This window comes from Dreissena polymorpha, chromosome 2 (assembly GCF_020536995.1).
Source record: "Dreissena polymorpha isolate Duluth1 chromosome 2, UMN_Dpol_1.0, whole genome shotgun sequence".
Classification (NCBI taxonomy): Eukaryota; Metazoa; Mollusca; class Bivalvia; order Myida; family Dreissenidae; genus Dreissena; species Dreissena polymorpha.
In genome coordinates this window covers 83691335-83714327 of record NC_068356.1, presented here as the reverse complement: position 1 = coordinate 83714327, position 22993 = coordinate 83691335, and the positions used below count along the sequence as shown (strand labels likewise).

At 37.2% G+C, this 22993-nt stretch overlaps 1 protein-coding gene across 4 annotated transcripts in view; it reads left to right on the top strand.

The window, feature by feature from the left end:
- The window catches only part of LOC127867859 (uncharacterized), a 47258-nt gene that overhangs the window by 8759 nt on the left and 15506 nt on the right, over positions 1 to 22993 (top strand). For 2 of the 4 annotated variants that reach the window (XM_052409352.1, XM_052409353.1), the window contains exon 2: positions 15526 to 15617. The gene's annotated coding sequence lies outside the window, so the exon portion shown is untranslated. The other 2 variants (XM_052409355.1, XM_052409354.1) reach the window with 2 other exon arrangements.

The following is a 22993-nucleotide window of genomic DNA, read 5'->3' as shown; positions in this document are numbered from 1 at the left end:
GGTTTCACACAAGTAATGTTGTCTCCTCGTGGTGGTTGTAAGTGGTCAGATTTTTTAATAGCATGATTAATAACAAAGTTACAGTCCCGAAAGCTGTTTTATGGCAAACTTGACCTTTGAAGTCTAAGTGTGACCGTGACCTTTGAGGTACATTGTAGGGAGACAAGTGTAACACACAGCATGATTGTTGTCTTATGATGAACTGCATTTGTACCAAGTTATTTAAAAATTCAGTTACCATATAAGGAAAACATGAAAAAATATGGCAGAGACTGGAATTATCAATCTGTATTTTGGTGAACTTAAACTTTTGATCTCTAAGAGTGACCTTGAAGATTGAGATAGGGAGATGTTTGTAAGATGCAATACGTTGTCTTATGATGGTTTAAATTGTTGTCAAATTATTTCAAACTCCATCAATATATGGCAAAGTAATGGATGAGACAGTACTTTTCTAGCTGTTTTATGGCCTAATTTGACCTTTGACCTCTCAGTTTGACCTTGACCTTTGAGGTATGGAGACAGATGTCATATGAACACATTGCCTTAAAAATGGTGGGCATTTGTTGCAATTTATTTCAAAATCCATCAATGTATGGGAAAATTATAGCAAAAAAAGACAGGAAACATTGCAATTAGACAGACTGAAAGATTGACATATCTGCTATGTGCAGCATTCTTTAAAGAAGGGCAAAACAACTGTTTTCAGCCCAATAGGTACATTGATCATGACTCGCAGATGACCCCTATTGATTTTCAGGTCAGTAGGTCAAAGGTCAAGGTCATGGTGACCCGAAATAGTAAAATGGTTTCCGGATGATAACTCAAGAAGGCTTATGCCTAGGATCATAAAACTTCAAAGGTACATTGATCATGACTCGCAGATGACCCCTATTGATTTTCAGGTCACTAGGTCAAAGGTCAAGGTCACGGTGACCCGAAATAGTAAAATGGTTTCCGGATGATAACTGAAGAACGCTTTGCCTAGGATCATGAAACTTCATAGGTAAATTGATCATGACTCGCAGATGACCCCTATTGATTTTCAGGTTACTAGGTCAAAGGTCAAGGTCACGGTGACTCGAAATAGTAAAATGGTTTCCAGATGGTAACTCAAAAAGGCTTATGCCTAGGATCATAAAACTTAAAAGGTATATTGATCATGACTCGCAGATGACCCCTATTGATTTTCAGGTCACTAGGTCAAAGGTCAAGGTCACGGTGACCCGAAATAGTAAAATGGTTTCTAGATGATAACTCAAGAACGCTTATGCCTAGGATCATGAAACTTCATAGGTAAATTGATCATGACTCGCAGATGACCCCTATTGATTTTCAGGTCACTAGGTCAAAGGTCAAGGTCACAGTGACTCAACTTAGAAAAATGGTTTCCGGATGATAACCCAAGAGCGCTAATGCATAGGATCATGAAACTTCATAGGTACATTGATCATGACTTGCAGATGACCCCTATTGACTTTCAGGTCACTAGGCGAAAGGTCAAGGTCACAGTGACTTGACACAGTAAAATGGTTTTCCGATGATAACTCAAGAAAGCTTACGCCTAGGATCATGAAACTTCATAGGTACATTGATCATGACTCGCAGATGACCCTTATTGATTTTCACTAGTTATACCTCTATTACCATTGGTAATGGGGGCGATATAGGAGTCACTTTGTGAGTCGGTCGGTCTGTCTGTCCCGAAATTTCATCTGATCTTCACCAAACTTGGTCACAAATTGTATCTAGATGATGTATAGGTCAAGTTTAAATATGGGTCATGCCGTGTCAAAAACTTGGTCACAGAGTCACTTAGTGTGTTTTAAACCGAAAGCTTGTCCGGACCATAACTATGTCATTTATCGTTAGATTTTAAAATAACTTGGTCCATTTGTTCACCATCATAGGACGGTGTGTCGTGTGAAAAAAGTACCTCAACATCTCAAAGGTCAAGGTCACACTTAGAGTTCAATGGTCAAATGCATGTCCGGGCCATAACTTATTTATTTATTGTGAGATTAAAAAATCATTTGGCAAATTTGTTCACCATCATTGGACGGTGTGTCGCGCGAAAGAATTTCATTGATATCTCCAAGGTCAAGGTCACACTTTGAGTTCAAAGAAAGGTCAAATGCATGTCCGGGCCATAACTTTATCATTTATTGTGAGATTTTAAATCATTTGGAATATTTGCTCACGATCATTGGACGGTATGTCACGCGAAAGAATAGGTGGATATCTCCAAGGTCAAGGTCACACTTTGAGTTCAAAGATCAAAAATGGCCATAAATGAGCTTGTCCGGGCAATAACTATGTCATTCATTGTGAGATTTTAAAATCATTTGGCACATTTGCTCACCATCATTGGACAGTGTGTAGCACGAAAGAATAACGTTGATATCTCCAAGGTCAAGGTCACACTTTAAGTTCAAAGGTAACAAATGACCATAAATGAGCTTGTCCGGGCCATAACTATGTTGTTCATTGTGAGATTTTAAAATCATTTGGCACATTTGTTCAGCATCATTGGCCGGTGTATTGCGCGAAAGAATTTAGTTGATATCTTTAAGGTCAAGGTCAAACTTTGAGTTCAAAGGTCAAAATGGCCATAAATGAGCTTGTCCGGGCAATAACTATGTCATTTATTGTGAGATTTTAAAATCATTTGGCACATTTGTTCACCATTATTGGATGGTGTGTCACGCGAAAGAATTACGTCGATATCTCCAAGGTCAAGGTCACACTGTGAATTCAAAGGTCAAAAATGGCCATTAATGATCTTGTCCGGGCCATAACTATGTCATTCATTGTGAGATTTTAAAATTACTTGGTACATTTGTTCACAATCATTGGACAATGTGTCATGCGAAAGAATTACGTCGATATCTTCAAGGTCAAGGTCACACTTGGAGTTCAAAAGTGAAAAATGGCCATAAATGAGCTTGTCTGGGCCATAACTATGTCATTCATTGTGAGATTTTAAAATGACTCTGTACATAAACTTTGTTCACAGTCATTGGACAGCGTGTCATGCAAAAGAATTCAAGAGTTCAAAGGTCGAAATGGCCATAAATAATAATGGCATAATAATTCTTAAAAATCACCATTTAGATTCTCTTGTTTTGTGAAGACAGCTTGCAAAATAGTCTGTGTCAATGCGGCATGTGGGGGTACATGTATACGTCATGTCTGTGACAAAGCTCTAGTTTTTGTAAGCAAAGTTTGATGTTTGGTAAGGGGGGTTAACTCAAATATAGGTCACCAGGTAAAACCTTACAAAAACAAAAACACTCCATACGCCAGAGTTTTGGTTCAATAATGATGAAACTTGACCAAGATGTTTGTCTGGACAATATCTAGATCAAGTTTGACGTTTGGTAATGATTAAATGAACCGACTCCTCTCAGGTGAGCGAACTAGGGCCATGTTGGCCCTCTTGTTTATTCATATTCACCAGGAAATAAAGACATGACACATGCTTGACAGACCATTCATGGATTATTCATCTACATCCCTCCATCTATTTCTCAAATAAACAAAATCTGTTACATAATTCGCCCAGTGGGTGTAAAAAGGTACCATTTGACACTGAAATTAGAAGGCACGTGGTACCTTTTTGCACCAATGGGGCGATATCATCAAGACAAGCTATTTTTAGTCAGGTTTATTATATGCCAGATGAATTGAAATGATCAATCAAAGAATGTTACAGGTCACACTGATGGAATACTTCTGCCTTTGAACAACTGTATTAATTCTGATCTTGACCCAAGTTTATTGAAGCTCGTAACAGGTCATGCTGTGCATGTAACCATGACGACTAATCTGATCTATTTCTGTTTGAGTATTTTTAATAAATCTGTACTTAACATCTGTTGCTTATTTCAGAATAAAGCTTGTTCCTTTTCATAGTGAGAAAATTGAAATGTCTGTCCAATTGATGCAGCTACAACTGTACCATTTATATTAGCCGCATTATTGTGGGAAAACTGGGGTGAAATTCATGTGCGCAAAGTGTTGTCCCAGATAAGCTGTGCAGTCCACACCGGCTTATCAGGGACCACACTTTCCGCTTTATAGATTGTTTTTCGTTTCTTCTAAACACGAAAATTCAGTTTAGCCGGCAAATCTCGTAACAGATTGGCCTTTGCGGACTGCACATGCTGATTGGGGAGACACTTTACTGACATGTATTAACCCCCATTTTTCCAAAGCTTGCTTTAAAAAAAAATTGTTACAATTTACCTGCAGAACTTTTCCTGGATACATTTACTAAGAAGCAGCATTTACCATATTTTGTCAAATATACTCATTTTATATTTCTTTGGATTTTATAAAGCAACATTTTTAGCCAAACATAATTGTTCATAATTTTAAGACAAGTGTGGTAATTTGTTGCCAGCGTTGGCAGCGTTGTTATAAGGACTAGTTTACAACATTTAAATGGACCTTTTTCCTATTATTTTGCATGAAGTGTACGTCATTTTTATTGATTTTGTTTTTTGACCCACTTCACCAGCATATCAGACTTGTTTTTGTATGCCAGAAATAAGTCACATTTACAAGGTCAAGTTTATACAAAAGCCTTTGTAACAAAAAATAGCTTGTTCTCAATTGACTTGAGTAAATGTCTCTGTCCTTTGTATATGTGCATGGCAGGTTGCCAATAATTTTGAACAGATATGAAAAGAAATAATTCAATAACATTGCATGGTTGAAATAGTAACCCATGCCTGTAACCCATGCGGGTTTAATAATGGGTTTGCTGTACAATGAAGCCTTAGTGTTTACAGTAGTGCAACCAACCTGTTTGGCAAGTTTCTTTATTTTGTGGCAGTTAACAGTTAGTATATTAAAGAGACATAATTACTGATTTGTATATTGAATAGTTTCACTGTATTACAGCTGAATGGCAAAAAATAAACTTGAAATAACAAGCTGTTTGCAACAACAAAGGCCAAAATCATGGTTTAAGGGTAATACAAAATAGAAATATTAACATAATTTATAATGAGTGGCAAACACTATAGTTAAAATATCTGCAGCGTAATCTGAACATTATTATTATGCCATACATGTATGTTGCTTCTATATGCAACTCGTAGAATGAATTGAACTGTGTTTCTCATGCATATTAAAAAGGGAATCCTTCAGTTTTTCTCATGTTTTGATAACAGTTTTTCAACCTTCACTGTTTTAAATGAAGACCGGCAGACAGTATATTAAAGTGTCAGACTTTTGATCTGGTTTGTCATTAAAAAGGCATGTACTGACAGTTAATTTCCCCTATAAGTAATAATGTATTAAAATCCCTGTTTCCATTTAAATGAATGATAGATTAACAAGGTTATATTGATGAAATAATGAAGAAAAATGTGCAAAATGCCAAACATTATTTTCTTCTGTATTTATGCTTTAATTGGGATTTTAACTCACTCGATCCTTATAAGTAACAAAATTAATATGGTATTTTTCAATGAGAAGTAATACAAGACTAACGATCCTGTTATTGATAGTCAACATCCATGCAGAGCCTGGAACTGTGATGATAGACAAGCCATCTGGTACAGTATTTTTCACAATGTTATTTTGATGCCCCTGAAGGAGGGCATATAGTGATCGGACTGTCTGCCTGTCTGTCGGTCTGTCCATCTGTCTGTCACACTTTTGCGTTAAGGTTTCGTAAAATGCTCATAACTTTTATGTCGCTTCAGATGTAACATTCATATTTGGTATGCATATGTATATGGACAAGGCCTTTCCACAACCACAAATTTTTTGACCTTGACCTTGAATGTCTTCATTTAGGTTTTGAAATCTGCGTTTAGGTTTTGAAAAACTGTTTTTCGGGGGCATATGTCTTCCGATGGAGACAGCTCTTGTTAATTTAGATATATTTTTTTATTATGGACCTCAACTTATACACTATTTTCAAAATATAAAAGAAAGTGATACTTTTCATAATATAATACTTAAACAAAAACATAAAATCCTAATTTTAAAGATCTGAAAAGAATTTCTTGTGATGGCAAAGATTGTGTATGTGAGAGCATGGAAGGACAACTCTGCGTGAAGATTGATTGATGGTGTACATGAGTACAGCGCTACCTCGTTTCCATGTACAAAGCATTCTAAGCGCCACCTCCTTGGCATTAGCCCCACCTCTTTCGGAAGATTGCAAAAGTATCTTATTGATCAAGAAGAAGCGTATGGTAAGCAATTTGATTTGGTGAAAATTTGCTCATCACACAGGCAAAAAACATCAAATTGCTTTTTGTTCCCTACCGGTTTCACCGGAGGGGACTTATGGTTTGCGCTCTGTGTGTGTCTGTCAGTCTGTAAGTTTGTCACACTTTTCTGGATCCTGCGATAACTTTAAAAGTTCATAATATTTTTTTCATGAAACTTAAAGCATGGATAGATGGCAATAAGGACATTTTGTTCCTACGTCAAAAATTCTGGTTGCTATGGCAAGAAATAATTTTTTTTTTTATTTCTGACAATGGTGGAGCCGGTAGGGGACATATATTGCTTGGCAATAGTCTTGTTAAAACTGTTTTAAATAAAGACTGGCAAACAGTATATTATAATTATTCAGTACACACAAACTTCTGTTCAAACATAAAGGTATTTACTACATCATCATATTACAATTCTAGATGCACTGGAGCCTATTTTATTTTTTATTGAATATGATTTTTGACAGATAATCAATAAGCTGATAGGGAAATTGAATGGCAATGATTCAGTACGAAATGTAGGCCAGTATTGAATAATCTGCCATAGGCTTCAACAGCATTTTTGGCGTTGGGCCAGTTTGGTTGTATAAGTTTTTTACGGTTCGTAAACACAGTATATTGGACACAGTTACCTTTTTACCCTATGGATTAAAATCACAATACAGTACTTAAAGTTCATATTGAGTATCAGGATTGTGTGGAGGTAGTGTCCCTATTTGAAAAGAATAATTACTCTCTTTCATTTGTTTGGGAAGTGTAGCATATGAATCTATGGCAGGGGGGAGGGAGCAGCCAGGATGGTTTCAATGCTTTAATTATCCCCACGTTTTTCTGAGAAAAAGTGGGGATATTTTGGTGATGTGCGTCTGTCCGTCCGTCCTGGCCACCTGCTCCTCCTACACTATTAGTACTAGAACCTTGAAACTTACATACATGGTAGCTATGAGCATATGTGCGACTGTGACAGTGACTGAAGTTGATCTGACCCCTGGGTCAAAAGTTATGGGAGTTAGGGCGGGGCCGGGTCAGAGATTTTCACTCATTAGCTAATCTATTTTTTGAAAAAAAATTATAAGCTACCGTATTTTACCATGCATAGCGCGCAGTTTTTTACCTTCAAATTTCAAAATAAAAATTCAGTGCGCGTAATACATTGACACAACGCTTTCCTGGTTGCTGAATTGCAAAAAATCCATTTCGTGATCGTAAATCTTCACAATTGCCGCCATTTTTTTATTGCAGAAAACTACACCCTATAATGTTATAGACTGAAGGGGCCGTTGTCGAAACAACAAATAGCAGGAAACGGTAGGAATGAACGGGGTAGTAACAGTTTTGACAAAAATTAAAAGATGAAAAAAATGTCTTTGTTGGTGTTTTCACACTTCTTCATTGATTGTTCATTAAAAAAAATCGAGGTATATCGATCCCCACGTCGTCGTGGTATTGTTTGTTAAAGTTTTTGTTGTCATGAAAACTCGTCTTATTTGAAATGACGCTAATTATTTCAATCATATTTCTCAACTTCGCTTTTGCTTTATTTTGATAATTTAATCCAAAGTTTAATGTTAGCAATTCCGAAAATTAACACTCTTTGTGAATTGACAGTTTGACGTCATCAAAGGAAAGACGCTTCCTGTCTGAAGCAATATAGCGACAAGTTTCTCGCCGACAAAATTGGCTTCCTTTGTCTAGCAATCAACATGCCGAACCAATCCTGTGTTTGTCCCTCAATGGCAATCGTCCAATTAAATAATAGCACATTCAAAGCTCCGCCTTCAAACCTTTTGCAGAGAACGGAGGTGGAGTTTAACTGTTTATTGAGCAAGTGTTTTACGTAAGTTGAATTCCGATTTGCCGAAATTACTCGGCCCTAAGCATTGAAACGACGAATACATTTATCAATGATTTTCTGATCTCTGCATTAATATGCTACCGTGCGAGTATACTACGTAGGTTACAAACCAACAATAGAGATATAGACTCGTTTTATTTTCTTTGAATAGAGACAAACAAATGATATTTGTCTAATGGCTTTACGCTGATAACGCCGATAACGCCAACTGTATGGAATTGAGCGTTCGGGTGTATTGTTTGTCTCACCATAAATTAATTAACTAGACGCAGTGAAGGCGCGAAATACCGGGTCAAACTGGATTTAATGGGAGCATCTCTTAATGGGGAAATATTTTAAGTCGATGAAAAATAAAATGGGATCCACGGACGATTTGCGTAAAATTGGACATTGCGATGTTGCGGGTCTGCAGAAGACGTACTATGTCATACGATGTTGTGAGCGGCAGGTAATAAAAATGTTACACTGTTCAAATAAGAGGAATAGGTAATAGTGGTCGAATTTAACGCGCAGGGGTCGTGAAAAAACACGCACAGTGCGCAGCAATAAGGACATGTACGGTGTTCTTGAGAGAATAATCTTAAAAATTGTTGAAAAATATAGTGCCCTGCAACCCATGCTCCTGATCGTATTAACGCTCCCTACTTTAAAACAAAATATTAAGCGCCCTAAAAACTTAGATTAAATGATTGCCCAATATAAGAATGGCGGCCATTTTCGGCCCAATTTTCAGGTTTTTGGTCTTGAATTCTTTTTTTTCTCCATTTTGGCTTTAAAAAATCGCATGCGCGTTATACATGGGAGCGCGCTATACATGGTTAAATACGGTATTGTCATCACCTTGGCGTCGGCATCGGCGTTGGCGTCGGCGTCCGGTTAAGTTTTGCGTTTAGGTCTACTTTTCTTAGAAAGTATCAATGCTATTGCATTTAAACTTGGTACACTTACTTACTATCATGAGGGGACTGGGCAGGCAAAGTTAGAAAACTCTGGCGTGCATTTTGACAGAATTATTCGCCCTTTTTATACTTAGAAAATTGAAAATTTTGGTTAAGTTTTGTGTTTAGGTCCATTTTATTCCTTAAGTATCAAAGCTATTGCTTTCATACTTGCAACACTTACTAACTATCATAAGGGGACTGTGCAGGCTAAGTTATGTAACTCTGACTGGCATTTTGACAGAATTATGTGCCCTTTTTATACTTAGAAAATTGAAAATTTGGTTAAGTTTTGTGTTTAGGTGCACTTTATTCCTACAGTATCAAAGCTATTGCTTTCATGCTTGCAACACTTATTAACTATCATAAGGGGACTGTGCAGGCAAAGTTATGTAACTCTGACTGGCATTTGGACGGAATTATGGGCCCTTTATACTTAGAAAATTGAAAATTTGGTTAAGTTTTGTGTTTTGGTCCCTTTACCCCTAAAGTATCATAGATATTGCTTTCATACTTGGAACACTCGCAAACTATCATTAGGGTACAGTAAAAGGACAAGTTGCATAACTCTGGTTGTCATTTTTATGGAATTATGGCCTTTTTTTGACTTAGTAACTTTGAATATATTGGTTAAATTTTGTGTTTCGATCCTCTTTTCTTCTAAAGTATCAAGGCTATTGCATTCAAACTTCAAATACTTTCATGCTATCATGAGGTTACTGTACCGGGCAAGTTGAATTTTACCTTGACCTTTGAATGACCTTGACTCTCAAGGTCAAATTATTAAATTTTGCTAAAATTGCCATAACTTCTTTATTTATGATAAGATTTGATTGATACTTTGACAAAACTACTCTTACCTGACATACCACAATAGACTCCACCCAAACCATCCCCCGTGCCCCCCCCCCCCCCCCCACAATTTTTTTTTTTTTTTTTTTAAGATCATCTTACAAATGACCACCACACCCTCACACTTTACCCCCACCCCACCCCACCCCCCCATTTTTTTTTTGAAACGGTTAAAAAACGAATATTTATTTTTATTATTTTATTTTTGAAATACCGTCCAACCATCGCACCCAAGAATCCCCTCCCCCCCCAACACCCCCCCGCCCCGATTTTTTTTTTTGTTTTTGCATTTTTTTTCCGCATTTTTGGAAGATACTGTAATAAATGTCCACACCCCCACACTTTACACCCCTCTTCACTCCATCCCTCCCTCCTTTGTGATTGAAATTGAGAGTTCCTTCACCTTTAAAAAGAAAATAGATGAGAGGTCTGCACCCGCAAGGCGGTGCTCTTGTTTTTTTATGTTATTTTACGTTAACTTCTTCATTTCTGCACCGATTTACTTCAAATTGATACTGAGCCTCTCTTATGACAATACGGTCAATCTCAACTATGCATGGCCCCATAACCAACCCTGAGGCGCCCCGACCACATAGGCCACGCCCACCCAAAATTGCCTTTTACTATAATTTCTTCATTTCTACACCGATTCACTTCAAATTGATACTGAACCTCTCTTATGACAATACGGTCAATCTCAGCTTTGCATAGCCCCATTACCAACCCTAGGGCACCCAGCCCACATAGGCCACGCCCACCCAAAATTGCTTTTACTATAATTTCTTCATTTTTACACCGATTTACTTCAAATTGATACTGAACCTCTCTTATGACAATATGGTCAATCTCAGCTATGTATGGCCCCATTACCAACCCTGAGGCGCCATGGCCACATAGGCTACGCCCACCCAAAATTGCCTTTTACTATAATTTCTTCATTTCTACACCGATTCACTTCAAATTGATACTGAACCTATCTTATGACAATACGTTCAATCTCAGCTATGCATAGCCCCATTAACAACCCTAGGGCACCCAGCCCACATAGGCCACGCCCACCCAAAATTGCTTTTTCTATCATTTCTTCATTTTTACACCGATTCACTTCAAATTGATACTGAACCTCTCTTATGACAATACGGTCAATCTCAGCTACATGTATGCATGGCCCCATTACCAACCCTGGGGCGCCCCGACCACATAGGCCATGCCCACCCAAAATTGCCTTTTACTATAATTTCTTATTTTCTACACTGATTCACTTCAAATTGATACTGAACCTCTCTTATGACAATGCAGTTAATCTCAACTATGCATGGCCCCTTTACCAACCTTGGGGCGCCCCACCCACATAGGCCAGGCCCACCCAAAATTGCCTTTTACTATAATTTCTTCATTTCTACACCGATTCACTTCATATTGATACTGAACCTCTTTAATGACAATACAGTCAATCTCAACTATGCATGGCGCTATTACCAACCTTGGGGCTCCCCGCCCACATAGGCCACGCCCACCCAAAATTGCCTTTTACTATAATTTCTTCATTTCTACACCAATATACTTCAAATTGATACTGAACATCTCTTATGACAATACGGTCAATCTCAGCTATGCATGGCCCCATTACCAATCCTGGGGCGCCCCGCCCACAAAGGCCACCCCGCCCACAAAGGCCACGTCTACCCAAAATTGCCTTTTACTATAATTTCTTCATTTCTACACTGATTCACTTCAAATTGATACTGAACCTCTTTAATGACAATACAGTCAATCTCAACTATGCATGGCGCTATTACCAACCCTGGGGCTCCCCGCTCACCCAAAATTGCCTTTTACTATAATTTATTCATTTCTACACCGATTTACTTCAAATTGATACTGAACTATTCTTATGACAATACGGTGAATCTCAACTATGCATGGCCCCATTACCAACCCTGGGGCACCCCTGGGTCAAACATGTGGCGCGGGGATACGAGTCAGCCTCTGCCACGCCATTTCTAGTGTAATTATTTGTTCACAGGGGATTAAATTTGATGTTGAAATCATTAATATGTATAGAAAGAAAAAAACCTTGTCAAATGCTACTAATTGATCTATGGTCCACGGGTTTATTTCTGGCATGATTCAATTTTACTTTGTCCATTAGTTGCATTTAACTCTTTCAGTGCTGGAACCGAATTTTGAAGGCCTTTGCAAACAGTTTGGATCAAGATGAGACACCACAGAACGTGGCGTCTCATCAGGATCCAAACTGTTTGCTTTTGTGATAGTATTCTTTGAAAAAAATCAAATAAAATGCTAATTTTAGAAATTCAGCAGACAACATTTTAGCGGAGGACAAATTTCCCAGCGTTCAAAGGGTTAAACACAGTCTTCCTCTCTATACCCCTATCCCCAACCCCTTATTTAAACTACATGTCTTAGATAAGAATCTTTAAACTGTGATTTAAAATGATAAATGTTTACCCCACAACTGAAAATCCTGTTTCATCCCTGTGATGTTTGCATCATGTGCACTTAAAAGACAAGTGTTAGTAAGTGTTGAAGTGATTCATTGTTGTACTTTCATTATATAAATAGCTAGACACATTTTAGTCTATTTTTATAGTCTTGTGTGTCTAAAAACAGGTCATGAATAGATTTTTTTATGTTTATCTTTACACCTATTTATTGGCTGGAAATTTCAAGGAAATTTCTGCTTTTATGATACATTGTAACACTTTCTTTTTATTTTATTTTCACTTTTGTGATAATGCAAACATCAGGTGATAAATATTTTACTGCGGTAAATTAATTATATTGAAGTTTTCATGAATAGCCTTAGGAATTTGTATATGTACAATCATGTGCATGTATAAGGAGTGTTCTCCACAATTGAATGTATGTTGATTATATGAAAAAGAACTGAGTGGAAATAAACCAAGGATCAAACTGAAGAATTGCCAGGTAACTTGTGCCCTTTATGGGTTATTGATGCTCATTGGGTCATTGTCGACCTGAAATGGCTTGAAGTCACCCGGTGGTGACTAGAAGCCGATTCTTGTCACCTTAGGGTGACTTCAATCAGATTCATGTCACCCTGGGGTGACTTCAAGCCGACCGGGTGACTAGAATCGGCTTGAAGTCACCCCGGGGTGACCTGAATCGCCTTCTAGTCACCCCCGAGGGACTTCAAGCCATTTTAGGTCGGCATTGACCCAATGAGCATAGCGCATTGGGTCATTGTCAACTTGAAATGGCTGGAAGTCACCTGGGGGTGACTAGAAGCCGGTTCTTGTCACCCTAGGGTGACTTCAAATCCGATTCATGTCACTCTGGGGTGACTTCAAGCCGACCGGGTGACTAGAATCGGCTTGAAGTTGTCCCAGGGTGACATGAATCGGATTTGAAGTCACCCTAGGGTGACTTCTAGCCATTTCAGGTCGACAATGACCAAATGAGCGTTATTGAAAATAGGGCATGAATTTCACAAAGTAATTCACATGATACCATATGTATTGTAAAATGAGTTGAAAACCATCCAATATTCAAAATACTGAAACAATTCCATAGAAAATATTTGTGTATTCTAAATACGTTTGCTGCCAATACTAATGACCATTATCTTGCGAAACAATGAAGTTCACTTTTAATTTATTTCATTGAAGTATATCATTTTGTGAACGTTTTAGGAACTGTATTATTTTCATAGTCTATTCTGTAACCTTGTTTGCACTGGTTGCACAAATGTGACGTTAATCATGGTTTATTTTTTCATGATGGTTTATCTAGAAAATCATAACAAAATCCAGTTATTTCATTGGTCATGACATTGATGGTTTGAGCTGAGTCATGGGAACATGGGTCTTATGCCATATACAACAAGAATTAGCGCAGTCTGGTCAGTACCTACACTGGATAGGGCACCGTGGCGTAGAGAATATTGTGTTGGCTTAACGATGTCGGGAGGTCACGGGTTTGATACCAGCTGTGGGAGCATTCTTTAGATCTCACCCATATCGGTTCTAGTCCCAGGAAAGGGATTTAAAAGTGGTTTAAATAAGTCTTAGCGTTCAATGCAATGGAGCTAAATAAATAGATTTAAACTAAACTACTCTGTCCACTAATAAGACCACAAAACCTTGCAGAATGTATAGTCAACAGGGTAGCACCTGATCAGGGTGTACGGAAGAAACCTCCTCCGGAAGAAACACCCTTCCCTAAAAACAGCATAGCGGAAGTAACCCCCTTTCACATTTTAGTAAACAACACAATTAAATTGAAAGTGGGACAGCCTCGATAAATACATGCACAGAGTATGGCTTTAATCGTGTTCAATATGCTGCCTTTTGAAATTAATAACCATTCATACTGCATTATTCCAGCCTTTTATTGAAATAATCCTATACTTTAAGACATGTTTGCTCTAAATTTTAGACCACAGTCATGTAGTTAGAATGCCTTACTTCTTGAGAACAAAATTTAAGGTGTCAGTTTAAAACCTCTGAAGTTGACTTAAAATTTCTAGTTTGAAAGGATAATTACCCAAGTTGTTTTATTTCACAAAGGTGGCCAATATTTTACAAATGGTCTTGATTGTTGTTCCTTTTTAAATGTTTGCATGGCAATCAATCACCACAATAATAAATTATTACAACCAGACAATCACACCATTAATTTTAAGACTAATGGGAATGATTTGATGTAATCATGATTGAGTATTGATACAAGGATGTGAAAGTAATGTAATGTGGGACTGTCAGGGTGAAGAATTTAAACCAGGATTTGAAAGTTATGTAGGTGTCAAGGATATAGCTGATCTTCATTGATAAGTCACCCATGGCTGGAATAGACATGTTTTGATTGCATTAATTCCCCCACCTACCTCCCTACCACCCACACACAAAGTGAGTAACATTTAGCGATGCATTTAGCTTGTGGATCCAGACTTCCTTACTGCAATCTTGTCCAGATTGTTACTGCATTTTTAATGTTAACCCTTTGCATGCTGGGAAATTTGTCATCTGTTAAAATGTTGTCTGCTGAATTTTTAAAATTAGCATTTTCTTCTATTTTGTCACATTCTATGGCGTCTCATCTGGATCCAAACTGTTTGCAAAGGCCTTCAAAATTTGGTTCTAGCACTGAAAGAGTTAAAGATGCATGATTTTGAAGGGGAGCTTTTGGATGGGTTTTAATGAAGCAAATGATACTCTTAAATTTATGAAGCAAATGATATTCTTCAATGAATGAAGCAGATGATGCTCTTAAATTTATGAAGCGAATCATGTTCTTTTATTAATGAAGCAAATGATACCTATTTTAATTAACAAAGCGAACTCTTGCATAAATGAAGCAAATGTTACTCTTTTATTAACCCATTTATGCCTAATGGACTCAGTCCATCCTTCAAAATTGGATCAATTTATTTCCAAAATTAGGGATGTCTAGTATATTTATTTCTATATTTTGAATAGCTCTTACAGAAATTCCTTTCAGCAAACAGCGCGGAACCTGATGAGACGCCGCATGATGCGGCGTCTCATCTGGGTCTATGCTGTTTGCCAAGGCCTTTTTTCTAGACGCTAGGCATAAATGGGTTTACAAAGTGAATGATTTTGAATTAATGAAACAAATGTTCTGTGTTTTTCAGATCATGATGCCTGTTGTAGTAAGAAAGGGCTCAGATGTTCATCCATTCTAGCTCTGACAGACACCAGCTCTAAGCCCATATACATGATATAGGTATACAATAGTTCCATGTAGCATGCTTTGTTTCAGCTTCATTCTGGGAACACTTAGGCTTTGAAGTTTGCACACTTTACGCCTTGGCTGTATTTTTGCTTAAAAGAGACTTCTAAAAACCTTCAAATGAAAAATTCCATAAAGCTGAAAGTGTGTGTCCCTGATTGGCCTGTTTGTATGTACCACCCTCAAATCTGCAACAGCACTTTACCCACATGCATTAAGCCCTGTTTTCCCAGAATGCGGCTCATATTGGTTCCTTAAGTGAACATAAATATTTTATGCTCATCCCTAGAACATAACAATAAATTGGTCAATCTTTTTTGGTTGCCATGCCGTTAGTAAGATTCCCCTTAGTAATTTTTTGTGTGTGACAACAGTGACATGTTTTTCCTCACATGTACATGGTAGCCTATCATAATTAGTTCTATTTCCTGCCCTTATGCATGACTACAGTCATGTGCAGCATATTAATCAGATGAAAAGCAAACACAAACGTCCATTGAGATGTTGATAGAACTCTCAAATTGACCTTTAAATACAGTTGCACAATTGCGTAAGAGGCAGTTTACATATAGTGACCTAGATATGCAGTTGCATGCGACACGTGACTATTACTGATGCTTAAATTCTGCATAAACAAGCAATTATTTAAGCAAATGATAAAGACTGACATTGTGTCAGTAGCAAATGATAAAGTAACTTCATTTCAGTAGTCGAAAAATGTTATGTCTGGGTTTCGGTTGTTTATGTGTCTTATTTGTTTATATCTCTGTCTGTATGTAGATTAAAAGTAAAACATGTTCTGGTTTGTATTGATGGCTGAGATAAATGAAAATCAGGCTAGTTGATAATCATGTCTGTATGTGGGGTACATTAGAAGACTAGGGATGTCAACAAATATGCAGATATTCTTATACTGAGTTAGTTTTCATGATATAATTTTGTATCCGTACACATGTATATTCCTATGAAAAAATATGTAATTAAGCACAATAACTCTTGTTTATTATGCATACTTACAACATGTTGTTGACATATATTGATTTAATCGACACAGGTTATAGACCCCTGCAGGCAGTACTGAACATGTCATTAACATGCTCTCGTGACACAGTATCAACAGATTAACAACAGATTAACAACAGATGGTGCTGTCTCATCCCTGTAGCATTGAACGGGCTGTAAAACAAACAATATGTCACCATTTATAATTCTAAATACTCAAAAATACTCCTTTATGGTAATTATACCCACACAAACGAAGTTTAGGGGTGTATATAGGAGTGAGCTTGTCAGTCTGTCGGTCGGTCGGTCCGTATTGAGTGTCCGCTCTCTAATTCAAGAAGTTTTCATCCGATCTTCACCAAACTTGGTCAGATGTTGTATCTAGATGATGTCTAGGTCAAGTTCGAATATGGGTCATGTCGGGTTAAAAACTAGGTCACAGGGTCACTTAGAGCGTTTTAAACATTGAGCATGTTGTCCGCTCTCTAATTCAAGTAGTTTTCATCCGATCTTCACCAAACTTGGTCAGAAGTTGTATCTAGTTGGCACTGTACAATTTTAAAATGTCAGTTATCAATGTCTCCAGAAATCGAACATATTCATCAATTGCATTGTTGACCATTTTTTGTGTGCATAATCTCTGTTGATTCAAACTTATTATCATTTTTACTTGTGTGTATATTGAGCACACTTTGATGACTTAAAACTTAAAACCTTTCAATATGACACTAAATAAAGAAGGGCTGTTGTAAAACATGCATGCCCCCCATATGGTCTGTCCATTGTAGTGGCAGCCATTCTGTGAATACGTTTTTTGGCACTGTGACCTTGACCTGTGACCTAGTGACCTGAAAATCAGTAGGGGTCATCTGCGAGTCGTTATCAATGTGCCTAAGAAGTTTCATGATCCTAGGCTTAAGCTTTCTTGAGTTATCATCCGGAAACCATTTTACTGTATCAAGTCACTGTGACTATGACCTTTGACCTAGTAATCTTAAAGTCAATAGGGGTCATCTGCGAGTCATGATCAATGTACCTATGAAATTTCATGATCCTAGGCGTAAGCGTTCTTGAGTAATCATCCGGAAACCATTTTTCTAAGTTGAGTCACCTTGACCTTTGACCTAGTGACCTGAAAATCAATAGGGGTCATCTGCGAGTCATGATCAATGTCCGTATGAAGTTTCATGATCCTAGGCATAAGCGTTCTTGAGTTATCCTCCAGAAACCATTTTACTATTTCGGGTCACCGTGACCTTGACCTTTGACCTTGTGACCTGAAAATCAATAGGGGTCATCTGCGAGTCATTATCAATGTCCGTATGAAGTTTCATGATCCTAGGCATAAGCGTTCTTGAGTTATCCTCCAGAAACCATTTTACTATTTCGGGTCACCGTGACCTTGACCTTTGACCTTGTGACCTGAAAATCAATAGGGGTCATCTGCGAGTCATGATCAATGTACCTATGAAGTTTCATGATCCTAGGAATAGGCGTTCTTGAGTAAGCATCCGGAAACCATTTTACTATTTCGGATCATCGTGACCTTGACCTTTGACCTAGTGACCTGAAAATCAATAGGGGTCATCTGCGAGTCATGATCACTGTCCCTATGAAGTTTCATGATCCTAGGAATAAGCGTTCTTCAGTTATCATCGGAAACCATTTTACTATTTCGGGTCACCGTGACTTTGACCTTTGGCCTAGTGACCTGAGAATCAATAGGGGTCATCTGCAAGTCATGATCAATGTACCTATGAAGTTTCTTGATCCTAAGCATAAGCGTTCTTGAGTTATCATCCGGAAACCAAATGGTGAACGGACATACAGACATACGGACTTATGGACGGACCTACATGAGCAAAACAAGGGGGGCATAAATATATGAAAAACGCGAGTGTCCTTCTATTTATCTTATATTTCTCTTTCAACCTGTCTGTAATGGAATGTGATAATGCTTTATGTGAACATATTGCATCAAAACTATTACTGCTGCATTGAGTGTATGGCATAATTGAGCGCATTTTGTTAAAGGGGCCTTTTCACAGATTTTGGCATATTTTGAAGTTTGTCATTAAATGCTTTACATTGATAAATGTAAACATTGGATCTTAAAAGCTCCAGTAAAAAATCAAGAATAAAATTTTAAGAAGGAAAAAAATGTAGCCGGTACCAGGGCTCGAACCAGTGACCCCCTGGAGTTAGTCTGAATTAAAAAACACATTAGCCCTCTCGGCTATTCCGCCGGGTATACACAGATTAAGTATTTTATACCTTATATAAGCAGTCTTTGTAGTTTCGCAAATTTAAACGACAACAACAGAACTCTCCAAATTATTCAATCGTTTCGGGTTGCAACGCTTTATAATTTTTAGGTTCTCAAATCGTCAAAAGATACATATAATGGCTATATTGGACTATGGTAAATGTTCAGTAATACTGTTTCCTCACAAATATCATAACTAAAACGAAAATTTGCGAATCTGAAACAACTTTTTTCAATTTTGTCAATTTACCAAAGCGTGAAAAGAACCCTTTAATCTCCATATGAGCTACTTTGGGAAGATGGGGCTTTAAACTGCATGTTTGGAAAGTGTAATCCCAGCTTAATCATGAAAAATACTTTCTGCCTAAACTGGATTTTCACTAAGAAGAGATTTATTTTAAACTGAAAATACAATTACATGGGAAAGTATTGTTCCTGTACAGGCTGCACAAGCTTCTCTTGGATGACACTTTACATACATGGGTTGCACTATGTTGTCTAATATCCAGGTTCATGTGCATTGTTTATAATAGGCAGTTAATCATCTGTGCTATAACTGTTATCAGTGTCCTATAATTATGTCCTATATCTCGACAGCTATGAGGGCCTTATGAGTGCACATTTAAGTATGTTAGTCCTTAGGAAAGAAACTGGGTCATACTGTAGGGCGTTGTCACCATTATCTTTGTTATCAGTGCTCCTACTGCTGGTGCGTCATTGGTGCACAGTCACCTTGACTATGGAGAGGGAAGACATGCTCATCTAGTGGATATCAAGATCATGTGTGAAATTGGTGGATGGCAGTATGCTCTTGAACAGGGCCACTCAGGGAAAACAAGGCTTGATGAATGTGCATAAAGTGTTGTCCCAGATTAGGCTGTGCAGTCTGCACAGGCTTATCAGGGACTATACTTCATTAAACGACTGGATTTTGGTTTTGAAGAGAATTTCATAAAAGAGGAAAGCCTGCACCATCTCTTGACCTTAATGGTCAAGTTGGGCTTAAAGGTCAAATGTTTAATTTGGTCATAAAACATTTGAATTAAACTTAAACACTGTCATTCATCTGGCAATTTTAAAACAAATAACCTCATATGTTTGCCATACAGACACGGCATATACTTAGCTCCAATGACAAGGTCAACCTTCAACAAGTTAAACTTCAGACTGGCAGTACTTGTTTGAATTCAGTGTGAGAATATAAACCATTAACTCATTTGAACTAAGATGTCTCCAGACATATTCATACAAGTGCTTTGTAAGTTTGACTGCAGGATTTTATTTAATGTCAATGGACTCTATTTGGTAACCTTTCCCTTTAGTTTTCGTTGAAATGATGAATATTTTTTTGTCCCCCATCACTATAGTGGGGGACATATTATTTTTGCCCTGTGTGTTGGTTTGTGTGTTTGTTTGTTTGTTTGTGTCCAACTTAAACATTTTGCCATAACTTTTGCAATATGGAAGATAGCAACCTCATATTTGGCATTCATTTGTATCTTATGGAGCTGCATATTTTGAAAGGTCAAGGTCATTCTTCGAGGTCAAAGGTAAAAAAAATAAATCCAAGGGAAGTAATAAGCTTCAAAAGGAGATGATTATCTGAACCTGCCAAATGATTTTTTTTTTAAATAAATCAAAGCGACGCAGTAGGGGTCAAAGTGTTTCTGACAAACACATTTCTTGTTTTTAGAACATTTAATGTTGCTTTGCTTAACATAATACATAAGCTTTCTCTTTAGTTTACATTCAAATAAGGATTTTTTCATAGCATTTAATGTTGCTTTGCTTAACATAAAACTGGTGATGCAAGTAGTTTAAAATAAGATTGTAAGCTTGAGTGATTCTATTTCTGTACTACGCTGAATAGCACGGTTGAACATGTATATACCTCAGCGGTGGATTTTAGGTTATGTCAAGTACATTGTATTTAACTGATAATTATTTGCATATGCCTGTGGGGCTGAAGTAGTGCAAGTCAGTAACATGTGGGTTGAATGGATGTTATGAGTGAGATGAATTCATTACTTGAAATGATTTTAACTATTTGTCAATTATTTACTGGTATCCTGATAAAGTGACTGGTTTAACTATTGCTTATTGTGAGGATTATGTGATGAAGTTTGCTTTTTGTGTATGTTGAATGTCATCATACGATTTGGTAGCAAAGGTTTGAAACTAGTATCTGTCTCCATATGGGGTACATGTATATTCAAAACCAGTCAAAATAAGGGCAATAAATCACATTAATGGAATGATGGCTTTTTTAAAAGCAAAAGATGGTACAGAGTGTTACACTTCAAGGGTATTACAATTTATTATGGCAATGAAATTGTTATTGTTATGAATTATTTTGTTTGTCTTGTTCATTTTAGCTCGGCTGTTTTCGGAGAATACTCGAGGTATTGTCATAGCCAGCTCGTCGTCCACCCTCCGCCGTCCACGTCGTGCTAAAACCTTAACATTCTGTTAATGTTTTGAACATTAGCTCTAAAATCAAAGTGCTTCAACCTACAACTTTGAAACTTCATATGTAGCTGCACCTTGATGAGTTCTACATGCCACACCCATTTTTGGGTCACTAGGTCAAAGGTCATGGTCACTGTGACCTCTAAAACAAATAAATTCTGACAAGCTTTTATTTATTCAAAACTGCACCCGCAGCCAAGCGTGGCTACCGTTATGGGGTGCTCTTGTTTCTTTTTTGTGATATATTGTAATACAATTTAACACTATTTCATCATACAATACATAAAAATTGAAATTTTGTGATACAAAACCTGTATATTATGAAAGTTTTAGATACAGTATAATGATACATTGAAATACAAAATGTAGTTAATGAAGAAACAATGGTGTAAGAAATAACGTGATTCACTGTTTGCTATACTGTCAGACACAGATTTTGGGTTTTGGGTGTGGGTGGACCATTTCACCATGACAACTTGTCAAAAACAGAATACTACAAATAGCATGTAATAGCATGACTTTGGGAAATCTCACATGTTATTGGATGTTTAAATAACGAAAGGTTGTTCAATCAATGAAAAAAAGAAAATTTGCAAAAGTTACATACCACTGAAAAAATTGATTTTATAATCATCACACATTTTTGTAAGGGTTTATAGTTCAGATTTCCTAAGGGCGAATAAGGATTTTCGGTCACTAGTCATAGAGGGCAAGTAGCATTTTGGCGGAATTTGACACCCATGGAGGTGAATAAAAATGTCCAAGAATCATAGTCATTTATTTTCTGTGAAAATCTGGATGCCCTAAGTATTGCATTAAAAAAATATCTGAGTTAAAAATGACAGTGTCCGAAAATTTAGAGTTTCCAAAAATCTAAGAGTTATTACAGTAAACATAATACAAGTTAATATATTGAAATGAATTCCACTGTTAGACAGGATTGCCTACATCAGTCTGTAATATGAACTGCTAAAGCTTCTGTCTGGAAGGTAGGTCAAGATATTACAGGATATATCTTGAAGATTGGAGCCAATCAATAACGGGATCAATAGCTCTGAGGTTGTTGGAATTGTTAAAGGGGAGTGTGAACTATTTGTACCTGGCATTGGGAAAACGCGACCTAATGCATGTGTGTTATGTGGTCCCAGATTAGCCTATGCAGTCTGCACATGCTTATCAGGGAAGACATGGTCCATTTTTATGGAATATTTGTTTAAAGGAAGTCTTGTCTAAAATGAAAGTCAAATTAAAATGTGTTGAGTTGAATCCTCTGGAAATGCTTGGTGGATTACACAAAAACAGCCCAAATATTGCCTTCCTCCACAAACATATGCTTCAGGGACACTTACAACATATTGTAAAAGTGTCTTACATTGTGATAAGCCTTCTGTTTCAAAACAAGACGCTATCAGCTGTCACATGTGTTTAAAATGATTCAGTAGATAGGAAAAAATCATCCATATCATAGTCACATTAACATAAATGGTAAGCGCTGTTTCTTTGAGGTCAAATGTAGGACTTGTATGGCTGTTTTATTAAGAACAGTAAAGTTATTCAAATGTCAACTGAACTGTCTTGAAACAGTTTGAAAGCTATATAACACAGCAGTGTTTCTCAGATTTGCTTGCTGTTT